Source organism: Ambystoma mexicanum, chromosome 11, assembly GCF_040938575.1.
Source record: "Ambystoma mexicanum isolate Mex_15411 chromosome 11, UKY_AmexF1_1, whole genome shotgun sequence".
Classification (NCBI taxonomy): Eukaryota; Metazoa; Chordata; class Amphibia; order Caudata; family Ambystomatidae; genus Ambystoma; species Ambystoma mexicanum.
The window spans coordinates 304,634,647-304,647,701 of NC_090934.1; the positions used below are offsets into that span (position 1 = coordinate 304,634,647).

Sequence of the window (13,055 nt, forward strand, 5' to 3'; positions counted from 1 at the left end):
CTGCCTTAGCTGGAGGGATCGAAGAGAAGAGGAGGATAGATTAAGGAAAAGGCTATTGCAGCAGTATATGGACGAGTTGCCACCAATACAGGATGGGAAGAAGGAATGGTATCTTGCACCACACACCTATTGAAGGAGGAACCTGTAAGCATAGTGCAAATAGTAAATGACATGTGCCTAAAATCATGGGCCAAGTATTCTAAGCTACTAATATGGGTTGACAATGAAGCACGACCAGTGTCCATAATACCACTAAATAATGTGACAACATGCTTCAGGAACAAAGGCCTGTTTCTAGTGGGAGAAAATAAAGTGTGTATGCAGGTACTTGAAGTACCAGGAATGAATGTAGCAACTGCCGTGCTACTTCAACGGTATTGGGCTTGTGGATCCAGAACTTCTATGCAGTTGCCCAAGAATTGGGAAGGAATATGTTCTATTGTGATCATACATGTTCCTGCATTAGTGATTCCCCAAAGTGACCTTCATATTGAAGAGTTTCAAAAATAAATGAGTGCAAGAGAAACAAGAGGCCGTCCAACTTCTGTCGGCTGAAGACGGAGAATTATTTCTCATCAAAGTCAATAGCAGCCTATGACAATATTCCAGCAGAGAATAGATTATTCAGCAAGACAGCATTGATATTTACATCTACATTAATGCCAGGACTCCAGACTGCAGTGAACGGAAAGTGGTTACTTATCACTGTATTGGAGCTGCTACAAACTATGAACGCGACAATAAAATTATTTAATGCAATCAAGGAAGAACCGACAATCCTGCATACGAAGATGGAGGGTGAAGCTGATGAGCCAGAAGACAATGATTTTTTTTCCTCTCCGTTTTCATGGATTCCAACCTGGCTGGCAAATGCCTTCAAGTTACTTGGAGCAATACTAGTGTTGGTATTGCTAGGTTTCCATCTTATAAGGATTAATATAGGAAAATGCAAGAAGACCGCTAAGAAAGCCATTAGGATGAAGATAATGATTGCTATAGATGCTGAAACTGGTGAATACATGCAAAATGAGAGCAGCACCCATGAGAACATATAAAGGAGTCCCCTGGTACCACCAGGAAAAAGTTCTGTTACCCTAAGGATCACAAGAAATATGTAGGATGTTGGGTATTTTGTTCACCATCTAATGAGTGCTGTTACATGACCTGGAGTGTGGATAAATTTATAAAGAATGCAGGTCAACTAAGAAGGATGATGAAGATATGGATCCCAAAGGAGCCACAGTGTGAAGAGAAAATAATGAAGATTGAAGAGGAGGTCGTCTGGGACTCGACCAGAGGGGGGAAATGTAGAGGACTAGGTGGGCATGTCATCCCTAGCTACTGCCCTCTCACCTCCATCATATTGGAATAGTAAGAGAAGAGCCCTAGGTGGGACACCGGGTATCATCCCACTACCACATCAAGTGTATGAGAGAAAATATTCACTCACAAATATCAAGTGTGCCCTCACACTGAAAGAGACAAAAGGATGTCTGCACACCCCATTGGACATCCAAGAGCTAGAAGTGAAATCTGACAAGGGCAGCGTGAAGTCATGAAAGAAAGAAACAAACAAAGAAGCACTGAAACGATATGCAAATACTTAAAGGATAAAGATGTAACTTGAGTTAGAGAAGCATGTAATCGAATATGAAGAAATCATATGCAAAGAAATAAGCGAGAACAGATTAGGTAAATGTATATACACAGAAATGCAAGGTAACAGACATATAGAAGTTTGCTGTAGAAAACAAAATGTGGCCAAGGCGGCCATGAGAAAAAGATGGACGTCAAAATTCTGTTGAAATTAATCAGGCTACCTCAGAGACAGACCAGGGCTGCAGAATCAGAAGATGATGGAAAAACAGCTTTGTGTGAGGAACACAGAGGAGTCTATTGGCCTGCGATTAAGGATGCCACTTCAAGGGATAATTGCAAGGCACAAAGGGAGTCAAGAGGATAGGCCATGTATGTAGGGCATATTTCTCTTAGATTAAGCAAAGAAGAAAACATCTGCAAGCGCCAAGTATTGGACAATCAAAGATGCAAAAGGCATATGCAAGGTGGAGTGAGCAAGTCTCCAGAGGCCAAGAAGAGTAATGACACTCATCTTAATTAAATCAAATAGCAGTAAATAAAAGGACAAAATTGACAAAACATTGTCTCCTCACACGTGACTCAGAAGTCGAAAACAAGGGCTATTTGTTAAGCCCGGCAAAGATAATGGTGTACCTCTACGCCCTTAAGTCCCAGAACAGAGAACAGGCTGCAAGGTCAACTATAAAGAAGAAGCCTTGGCTTGGGGCCTGACTGATGAAAGATGATGGACCAGTTTTGTTATGCTTACGTGCTGCTAACAAGCCCGAACGTCCAAGGTTGGGAGAGAATGCCAACCAATCAGAGGGCCTATTGTAGCAACATGCTATACAGTGTTGCACAGGCCAACCCACTGTTATTCTGCTATAATCTGGATTATACGCATTTAGAGGTGGTTTAAGGCATGCCTATTAAAGGGACATCCAGTGATATTACTAATACTTATATGACATATAGGTACATATGTTCCCTTAAGCAATCTCTCCCCCTTCAATAGGTTTTACAGTTTGCCAGGTCGGATGATGTCATAAATGATGTACATTGAGGTAATCAAGATTGAAGTGTGAGTGCGTGAACTACAGTTTGTTCGCCGCAGATTGTGCTACTTTATTTGAGCTGATAATGAAGTAGTACTTTGCCATTGAGTCCGTCCGATTATTTGGGTCTGAGATCATGATTGGTATTTCCATCTAGCACATTAGAGGCTTCAAGGTACTAGAGCACAACAATAAGTGGAAACTAGTATAAAAAAAGTAATGCTATTGTTGAGAAATTCTAAAATGTCAGATTCAAAAAGGCACATAGTTTGAGATATGCCTTTTCACACATTCTCTGCACAGTAAGGTTTTTCACATGATAAATGGTCAATGCAGGACTGAATTCCTTGCACGCTTTTTCCTGCGGCCAACTGAGTTTAAAGTGGCAGAGTCCCTTGTCTTTTTTGTTTCTTCAATGTAAAAGTGATGTTCAGCTCTGTGTGGAAATGTCTTTGTTTCTCTTTTATCGAGAGACTGCCATCTAACAAAGTCGTCTCTGGGACTTCCAAAGCTAATGGCACCAATATCCAAGCATTACATTTTCAGTAAATCCAATAAAAGGTGGGAACGCATTTTGTTTAATCTTTTATTACATGCATCAAAACGGAGACCAGTCTTTAAGCGCAGGACCGTGCTTTGAACCTGTGCTGCTCTGCTTGGTCTTGCTTCCAAGACAAGCGTGTTGCTCCCAAGCTATCCTCCCAGCCCTGGATGAAAGAATAGAGCCATGCACATGGAAGCCGCCTCATTCATGCAGAGCCGCATGGGAGCGTCACAGTAAATGGTGATCGGGATTAAACCTAGAATCCTTACTGGGTGCCGAAGTGGGGGTGCCTCTCAAAGACCACGAGAAGGGCCAGTCTTGAGCCCATAGCCATCTCCAGCGGTAATCAACCCTTAGAACTGCAACTTAACAAGTGCTGTCGTGCAAGACAGTGGGTACAGCGTGCCTCACACAACTAAGGACTGCCTTGCTTGAACCGGCACTGCACAAATCCAGAGCATAGAAAAACCATTGATTGAAACGACAAGCAAGCACCTCTGAAGTTGAGCCACCTGTGGTTGAGTGGGCATGCTGAGGATGGGACGATGGCATGGGCCCTATTGTGGACAAGGTCCCTCGTTCCACAGGTGGCTCAATGCAGGGATGATGGACTACTGTGATGCATCACCAAACATCCTTAAGCCGGCAGATAGGTAGTTCCAGGTGGGGAGCCCGGTCTGCACTTTAAAGATGAAACGTTTGCAGAGATCCCAGAGGCAGCATGTGACTGCGGACAGTAAGACTTGTTAAGGCATGCAATAGGTCTACGGTGCAGCTTGGCTCACCATCTCCCCTCCAGAGTCTTGTCTGAGGGCACCAATGCAGGGGTGCTCGGGGGACCAGCAGCCCACATTGTCACCAAGATCATTCAGTCTAGTCCCAGGTTCTGTTTTCCAAGCTCTCCGTTTTATGAGATGTGGATGAAAAGATCATATGAGACCGAGTAGCCAGCCATATATCCGTATTCCCCCTATGTAGGCGGAGTTGGATGGGTTACCAAGAACCATATGATCCCTAGAGTGAACCCAGGCTCTAGTTTGAGGTAATGCGACTTAAAGAAGGTCAAGAGTCTGGGGTGTTCGGAGAGAGTCTAAGGGCCTCATTACGACCCTGGCGCTAATGGGTTAACGGCGCCGTAAAAGGCTGCGGCGCCGTTAACCCATTAGTGCCCGATTACGAGGTCCCTTTGCGGGACCCGACCTTAACGGCTGGTCTACACCAGCCGTTAAAATAGGGATCCACAAAGGGATCTTGGTGCTAAGTACGGTACCGCAATTTGCGGTACCGTACTTAGCGCCTTCCCCATTCCCATTGAGCCCTAATGGGAATGGGGAAGGGCCATGGAGGAAGGGGGAATTACCGCACCGCCAACCTTGTAATAGGGTAATTCCCCCTTTCTCCATGGCAGAGTCGGTAAGTTACCGGCATGGACCATGGTGCTATTAGCACCATGGTCTTCCGCCTTGGTCGTAATGAGGCCCTAAGTGTATGACATTTGACTTACCAGTACTAACAGAGAAATCTTACAGGTGATGTCATTGGGCTTGGACGTCCCTATCGTCCACTATGGATCATCGCTGAGGATATGGCTGTACCACCTCAGGATCATGTTCTCGTATCTGGGAATCAGGGCGGTGTCCCACTCGCATGTACTTGCAGGTAGCCTCATCTACCATACACCTTCATCTCAGGAGGACTGAGGGGGGGGGGGGGGGGAAGCATGAGCGTCCATTGCTGGACACCTCATCTGAGCTATCCTTTGCAGCAGGCTGCTTTAGGTATTAGTCAATCTGCACCTTCAGCCAGTCTGAGGTGGGGGGTTGGCTGGCAGGTGTTCACCATCTGACCTGGTGGCAAAGGACACAAGTGGTCCAGAGAAGCAAGACCTGGGCAACACCTCCACAGAGGCATTCAGACGTTCTCTGCTTTCAGCTAAGGGAGAATTTTTCATGGTTAGGACTAGGCAAAATCTGATCCTGTAGTAATAGCACCTTCCTCCTTGTCCACTTTGGGCCCCCTGCAACTGATTTCCATGCAAACTCCCCCGGTCTCACCCTTCTCCTCCGTCTGCTCCTCCACTGCCATAATCAGGGTAAAGTAGTCCTGACGTTCAATCTCCCCCCTCCCCGTTACCCCAGGATTTATCTTAATTCTAGAATTATGTATTTATGTGGTGGAGTTTTCCACACATGCAAACTAGTGTCACGTCAGAGCTGCATGGCTTTCTCAGGGATGGGTCATGGAGTAAGGAAGGTAGGGAAAGGGGGAGGTTATTGTGAGAGGGAGAGGGGGGGCGAGGGGAATAGAAATGTTTGTGCAGGGCAGAGGGCATCTTTCATGCAATAGCCTCACTCTGCGGGTGCCTGTAGTTCTGTGTCCATTTAAATCCAACATGATCAAGTGCACCTTTAAAGATCTATTGATTAGCTCAGGAAGGCACCCTCCTGGCTTTTCAACATTTCACGAGGTTCCTATTCAGTCATTGATCTGTCATTTGGTTGGTCCACAGTTTTGAGACAATATGGATAGTAGCAGGGTTTCAGTGGGCCGGGGCTAGCCAGGGCCGAACCCTGGCAGGCTCTGAAAATTCGGTCTGAGACGTGGCCCTGCAGGGGCCCCCTAAAGGCCCCTGCTAACCCCATCCCACCAGGCAGCTGCACTGCAAGGCTTTTTTTTTTAAAAAAGAATGAAGCCCTCAAGCAGCTTAGACAAAAAAAGCATCACTAGCTCCGCTGCCATCCACCCCTTTCTTACCGGGGTGCCGAGTACACGGGGGCTCCAGGGCTCAGGCAGCCCCACCAGGAAAGGCCTTTTTTTTGTTGCGTCGGTCGCTGGCAACAACCTTAAACCAAACCCACCCCAGGAAAACCTGAAATCTGTGCCCCTGCTTTCATCAAAGATGCAGGGGTTATGATTCCTGCATCTTTAATTAAAGGGGTGACTGGCAGGGGGTCGGCGACTCAGTAAAAAGGTGAGTCTTTTTTTTGGTAAAGCCTGAGAGTTTCAGCCTTTACAAAAAATAAACTTGCTTTTTGATTGTGTCGCCGACCACTGCCAGACTGTAGACACCCCTTTCTTTAAAGATGCAGGACTCCTTACACTGCACCCCAGGTGACGGGGTGATGACCCCTTCGCCCCCGCCCCCAATCTCTAGTTAAAGGGGTGCATGGCCGTGAATCAGCACCGCAATGAAAAGCCAGGGCAACACTTACTTGACATGAATGCTGGCAGATAGGCCACGCCCCCAGCCCTTCTGCAAAATCGAGCCAGGGCTCTTACGGGGGCGTGGCCTCACAGGCAGCCAGGTGAGCCAGGTGAGGCCTCCAATTGAGTCGCCAACCCCCTGCCAGGACACGGCTCGATGCCGCAGGCCACTACAGGCACCGGATAGTCGTTTTCTTCCATGTGACCTTTTTGCATCTAGTTTGAGTGCGTAGTCCCATGGTGATCTGGTTTCTAGGTCTCATTGCGGCAGTAGTGTGCCCCTACTTCCTAAGGTACGCAGACCAGGCCACGTGCCCATCAGTGTCTTTGGGGGATGTCCAGTGCCTTCTTCACTGCAGCGGTGCGAAGCTGCTTTTTTTTTTTTTTACATTGCAAAAATGTCTTAACGCGCTCAGAAGGCGCTAGAAGGCAGTACGACAGCACTAGATAAAAACATACAAACGCATGCATAGTTCTAGCTGGAGCACATGGGGCTAGATAACTGATAAACAACCGAACACAAATGGCAATTGTGCATGCGCAATTGAATAGCGCTCAAGCAAATCCCACGTGCACTAGGGCTGATGGCATGCAATTGCACATGCGCAAACTGCATATGTGCCCCACGCTTTGCTCCTGTAATCAGGCCCCAGGTCGTATTCACAATTGCCATGCGCCAGTCAGCGCTGCAGTGTGAAGCATCGAGTTTAAGGAGAAGTCAGAAATATCTTCCGTGTTCTACGGACACCCGCCGATTTATCGCAGCTCTCGGCAAAGAGTGTCTCCATATTTTAATGTTTCCCAAATTGCTTCCGTTTAGTTTTCCACCTGAATGATAAATGAGCTTCATGTCTTGAGAGAGTGTTTATCAGCCAATGGCATGCACTCCTCAGGGGGGTGGAGGCACTGCACTTTGCCAAATGCCTCAGGAAGGCTGGAGGTGTTTGTATATGCGAGCACCCTGGTGAGCTCGGTGGCAAAGGAAATGCCCACGAGCCATCTGGGCTCGTGCCCAGAGCCTGCTGTGCACCGTCCTTTCTTTCACATCTAATTAAAGCCACTTAACAGTTATTAGCTGGCGCGCTCCTCGGCAGTCGTCGCCACGCAGCCTCAGCATGGAGGCGGATTACAGCGGGTATTGTACCCTAATAACCTGGCCCGTCGTCCCTCCTTTCCCTTCCCCCGTAAGGTCTCACACAATGCCTTGGCATTCTTCCTATGCGCGATACCACATGCGGTTTCAGCATTACTGCACGCGGCACCACGAGAGGGCTGCAGGCATTAGGACTTCGCCGCTGCTCGCGCTATTAATTCACGTTCTAAGAATTAAAAGATGCGTTTCCATTCAAGTTAACAATTTTCATGTACTGTAATATGTAACTATGTAAGCTTAAAATGTTCTTGTCCCCGCGCCCCCGATACCCCTGGGTGCGTGTTACAAATAAAACAAACACACATACATCTCTCATTGAAGGATTGAAAAGCATATGGGAAAGCAGCAGTTCTGTTCGGCAGAGAAATCACAGAACGCCCAATAATGCAGGCATATAAGGCCGCTTATGCAGGCAGAGGGCGACATGCATGTGTTTACTCCACCATTTGTGCCAGACAAAATTATGGCAACTACCTCACCGTCTGGTATTTTCAAAATTAAATTATTCCCGCAGGAAATACTCCAGGTTACGCATTCCAGACTGAAAGGTCTGCGTCCACTGGGTCTGCCTAACTGACCCTCTCTCAGTCCCTTTCTGGGGGGGAGGGGAGGGGCCCATTTAACCCCCCCCCCCCCCCAATCAACCGGCGGCCACTGCACGGCCCACACCCCACTTGCCTGCTGCACTCCGGCTCACAGGCCGTGCACTCGTCCTGCTCCCACCCAGGCCACGCCCCCTAAAGGCCTATGTGCAGGAGCCAGCCTTTTGCATGCGGCTTCCGCGTGTAGCCCTTGAGAGGGTGGGGCCTACAGACCACGAATGAATACCCTTCTACTCAGTGAGTATGGCTGGTAAAAACGGGCAGTATTTCCGATATTGCCCAACATTGATACTATTTGCATACTCAAAGAAACCTGCGTGGCAGAGTTACTCACAAGCTCCAGATTTCCTGCACACAGGGTTGTAAATTGGCTGTTGTTTTGCTGCAGTGAGTGACAGGTGTTTTTTATGTGGAGGGAAGTACAAAGATTGGGGAAAAAAAAAAATCGGCATTTAAGCTTCATACCAAAAAAGCTGAAATAGAAAAAAACCTTTGGAGTGTTTTCTACTTGTATTTTCTAACAGCTTATCATCGCCATCTTCTACAATAAGAAAGCGAACTAGGCAAGCAGCATCGGCCTTAGCGAATTTGCACCCCCTGTCCCTGCGCGAGGGGGTGGGGTGCAGGAGCGCCACCTTTTTTTTCGAACTCCCCGCTCCGGCACCTGCCAGGGAGTTCACTGGAATAGGACGCTCATGCATGCTAATGCATGAGCGCCCTATTCCAATGAAAACCGCCTCGCTCCCGCATCGGAGCAGGGAGCAAATCATCTGAATAGGTTGCTGAGGTGAAACTCAGCACCCAATTGTTATTAAATGTGCGCAGCCGCCACGGGTGCATTTAACAGGGCACCTACTGCGCCTTCTCACACTACGCCAGCTCGGGGAGACCTTGAAAGACTCCGAGCTGTTGTGGCAGGGGGCCAATGGCTCCCTGGGGGGCATGGCACCCCAGGCGGTTGCCCGGCCCGCACTGCCCCAAGGCCGGCCCGGTATGCAAGACGTTCTTTGGCGAAGAGGATCAGTAGAATTTATAGGGGTTCAGTAGCCAGCCCTTCCAGAAGTTGAGTGCCAACAAATAACTGGTATTACTTTATCAAAAAGGGTGGACACCCTACCTACACAGTGGTGTATGGGAGTGAGAGAGGTTTGTAAAGTGCCAGCAGAGTGGACAAATGGACGGTGGGGCCCGGGCAAGCATAAGCAGTGTAGTGGGCAACTACACCTTGTGTGCCAGCTGCATGCCATAAAGCATCTTTGTATTCCCCTTCACCACAAACCCCATTGTTCTCTCCAGAAACGCAAGTGCTAAATGCACTGGGATTAATGGTGGTGCCACCTGCCTAAGGGGTGTCCCAAGTAAAGTGTTCCTACACACCATTTCTTTGGTTCCTTGAAACATCCATTTCTCTAGCAGGAGAGGTTCTGCGATGGCGGGGCGCTCTCTGGCCGTTGGACAGAATGGGGATAGTTTTTGGTCAGCAGGTCTTCTGTTGGATGCCTCATTTGAAAAGGCTGCCAAGAGTTACCAGTGAGACTAGTTTAAATTCTGCCTGCCAAGTTCAGCTGCAACGTTAAGGTGAAAGATTAACATCACAAGTTATACAGTTCGCTTTACTTGGTGGTGGATTAGATGTGTTCGGCGCTCTAATCCTTGCCCGATAGTTGGCCATAGACGTTCTCGGTGATGCACAAGAAGATCTGCGATCCAGGCCTCAGAGTGGAATCTCAATCTCTCAACCAACGGGTGTGAGCATCGATACCAAGTCCCAGAATTCACAGCATCTTCCCTCCGTCCCATTCTCAGTCGGATGCAGAGACCGAGTGCAAATTCAGGGTATTGGTGTCACATTAATGGGTTTTTTCAAACATCACTTGGAACTTTGCCTCAAAGTTTCAGGATTCCGTACTTCTCACAGGGTTTCATTTCTCCTACTGCTCTGGCGCTCGGCCCCCAAATTCCCAGAGTCAATGTCTCTCCCTTTATAGAATTCAATTTCACTTGGAGCTTTTTCTCCAAGCACCAGAATTCAAGTTTCTAGTAAGTGTTTTCTTCAATTGCATTAGAGCATGTTCCTATATGTTCCCAGAATTCAGCATTTCTCCCTTTAGTTGCCCCTCTAGTTTTTAGGAGGCTCACCGACTTCCAACTCTGGAGCTTTCATTCAGCGGTTATGGCTATCTAGTTTTTCATTGGGCATCTCCTTTCCTTCCCAAAGCCGTTTCCTCAGTTCCTAGTCTCAGCACAGCTGCCACCCTCAAACCTGCTCTAACCTCCTGGATCTCCTTATGGCCTTCAATCCACCCGTCTGGTCTCTTGCACACGCCTGCAAAATAGGAAACTTTCTGGCTCAGTGGCGTAACACAAAATGTGCAGGGCCCCCCTGCAAGCCCTGCTGAGCCCCCACCCACGACCCAGTGGGCCCCACCGCTGGCCAAGGGCAACATGCCACCCCCCCCTACACTGTGGGGTCCTCCGTTACGCCAGTGATCTGGCTGCACCCCATGGTGCCAGCATCCAGGATGCCTCCTTCACCCTCGGCACCCACCAGTTGTGTCTTTTTCTCATTTATTACCTGGTGCTTGGCTGGCTCTTGCTCCAGCCAACAGATTACATATCGACTATGTGTCATCTCTTGGCTGCTCATTGCGACTCCTCGATTCTGCATGGCTTCCCAGCCTAATCTGGCACTTCATCGCAGGTAGGGTTCGCTCCTTCAGGACACCAATTTCTCTGCCCGCTCCAATCCAATATATAGATATCGGAACAGAGCAGTGTGTGGAAAGAAAGACAGACACTAAAGCAGTAATCAGAAAATACTGTACCATAGCACCATGGTGATCGTGGTCATGTTTCTGCAGAATACGTCCAGGGGGAAATACCACTGGAATAAAAGAAGGGGAAAAGAGATCCAGCTGGACTTTTCTTTTAGCCCAATCGTGCCATGGACAGTGGGACCAGGTTATATACCGTGGAGGGGATAAGGGACACATCCGAGGCTAAGCACTGGCCGTGGCCTTCCAGCCTAAATTTTGCAATGTGGACAGTGGTCAAATACCATGGCCATTGGGTCCTAGTTATTGACTAATGCAGGGTATATGAGCCACAGTCTTTGCCCCAATTGTTGCAAAGTGGACAGTGGCCATGGCCAGCGGTACCTGGATTACTGAGTGGGATATGGACCATGGCTGGTGGCATACAGTTTAATCCTACCTAATGCAGAGTGGACAGTGTCCATGGACGAAGTCCAAGGCTAATGGGCCTGGGATAAGATACTCCATAACAAAACCCTTGAAATTCAGTGATAGAACATTAAAACTCATTACGGTAGACAAATGTATCACTGAAAAAAAGAAAATTTGGTGAACGTAGGAAGTGATCAGTGTCTTAACTCAGAGTCCACCTTGTTGCTTCGGCCATGAGCACACACGTCTGACCACAGCAGGGATCAACAAGGAAATCAAGTCAGGGGTAACCTCTATGGGGTGGACTCAGTTAAGATTCCCGCCACTTCCCAGACCGATCAAATTGTATGGTTGTGTTTCTCCCAATTGGTCTACCTTAACAAAAGGTCTTTTACTGAAGATCACTTTCAGATTATGTAATGCTACGGGGATTTGTACAATGCACAGCTGCCCTTTGCATGGTCTCCAGGTGCTCCGACACATCTGAACGAGTAGGAGGCGGATTTAGATTGCTTCAGTTGACAATTTAGAAAAGTAAGTCATAACATTCCAAGCTTATTCTTCATTTGAAAGTCACTGCATATTTTGGGAAGTCAAGCTACTTCAATGCTTAAGGTTTTGGGAAGAAACTATTTCCATGATAAACAAATGGAGGAACATTTTTGGGTTAAATAAAAAAAAATGAAAAGCTGGGTATTGTACCAACTTCGGTTCTTCAAGTCTGAACAGAAACTGACGAGAAAATAGTAACTGGATTTGTACAAGTCCCAATCTGTCCACAAGGAGTGGAGGTAGGGACTCCAGCAGATGTTGAAGGAAAATAAATGCACCAGCAGCATGTGTAGAAATACTTGTGAGGCTCCACAACTAGAAGCCATACTTTACACACTATAATAACTTTCAAATCTTTGAAAGTTGCCTTTCTGCACTGACAAAAGGAAACCAAATGGGGCATAAATGAGGCACTCGATAAATATTTTTTAAAGAACTGTGCAAAGTTAATGAGTTTATGACTTTTTTCAGTTCGCTTCATAAAGTTTACAAAAGGGAAGATTCTGGTTTTTGACTACAGGCAGGCACGGACGAAACTCAATCCGGTTTTCAGGAGTTTTACAATCGGAGACAACACCATCCAGGTTCAAACTAAGGCGAAAACGCTTGGTTTTCAGCTGGAGGCCACTGAGTTCTGAGGCACATGTCAATCAGCTGATCCGAAATTGTAATTACCAGCTGCACCTTCTCAAACATTTGTCCGTACATTTTGGAAGAGAACAGTGCCACCATGACTCGAGGTTAGATAATTCTAACTCCCTATTGATTGGTGCCTCAAACTCATGCCTAAAAAAATGTCAGGTACTGCAAAACGATCTGCAAAACGATGCTGTACGTATAGTGAAAAAGGTTGCTAGGCGTGCCAACATCTCCAATCATCGACATAACCTTCACTGGCTTCCTGTCAAGGAACAAATCCGGTTTAAGACAGGAAATATGGTTCTCAAATGTATGTCTGGACACGCCCCTGCTTATCTAAAATCATCCATTCCACAATATTGCCCACCAAGAAATCTGTGCTCGGGTGGAAAGACGCAGATTATCTGCCCTGGTCATAGACGTACTAATGGACTTGGCAATCTTTTGGAAGACTCTCCCCATTACCTTGAGGTCGAAAGATGCACAAGGAACTTAAGAAAAGATTTGAAAATGTATCTTTTCAAGTGATTCCACCCCCCGCCC

General features: G+C 47.4%; 1 protein-coding gene across 1 annotated transcript in view; it reads right to left on the minus strand.

Annotated features, from left to right (window-relative positions):
* SDC3 (syndecan 3) overlaps positions 1-13,055 on the minus strand; it is a 677,421-nt gene that overhangs the window by 105,746 nt on the left and 558,620 nt on the right. The window lies entirely within an intron of this gene.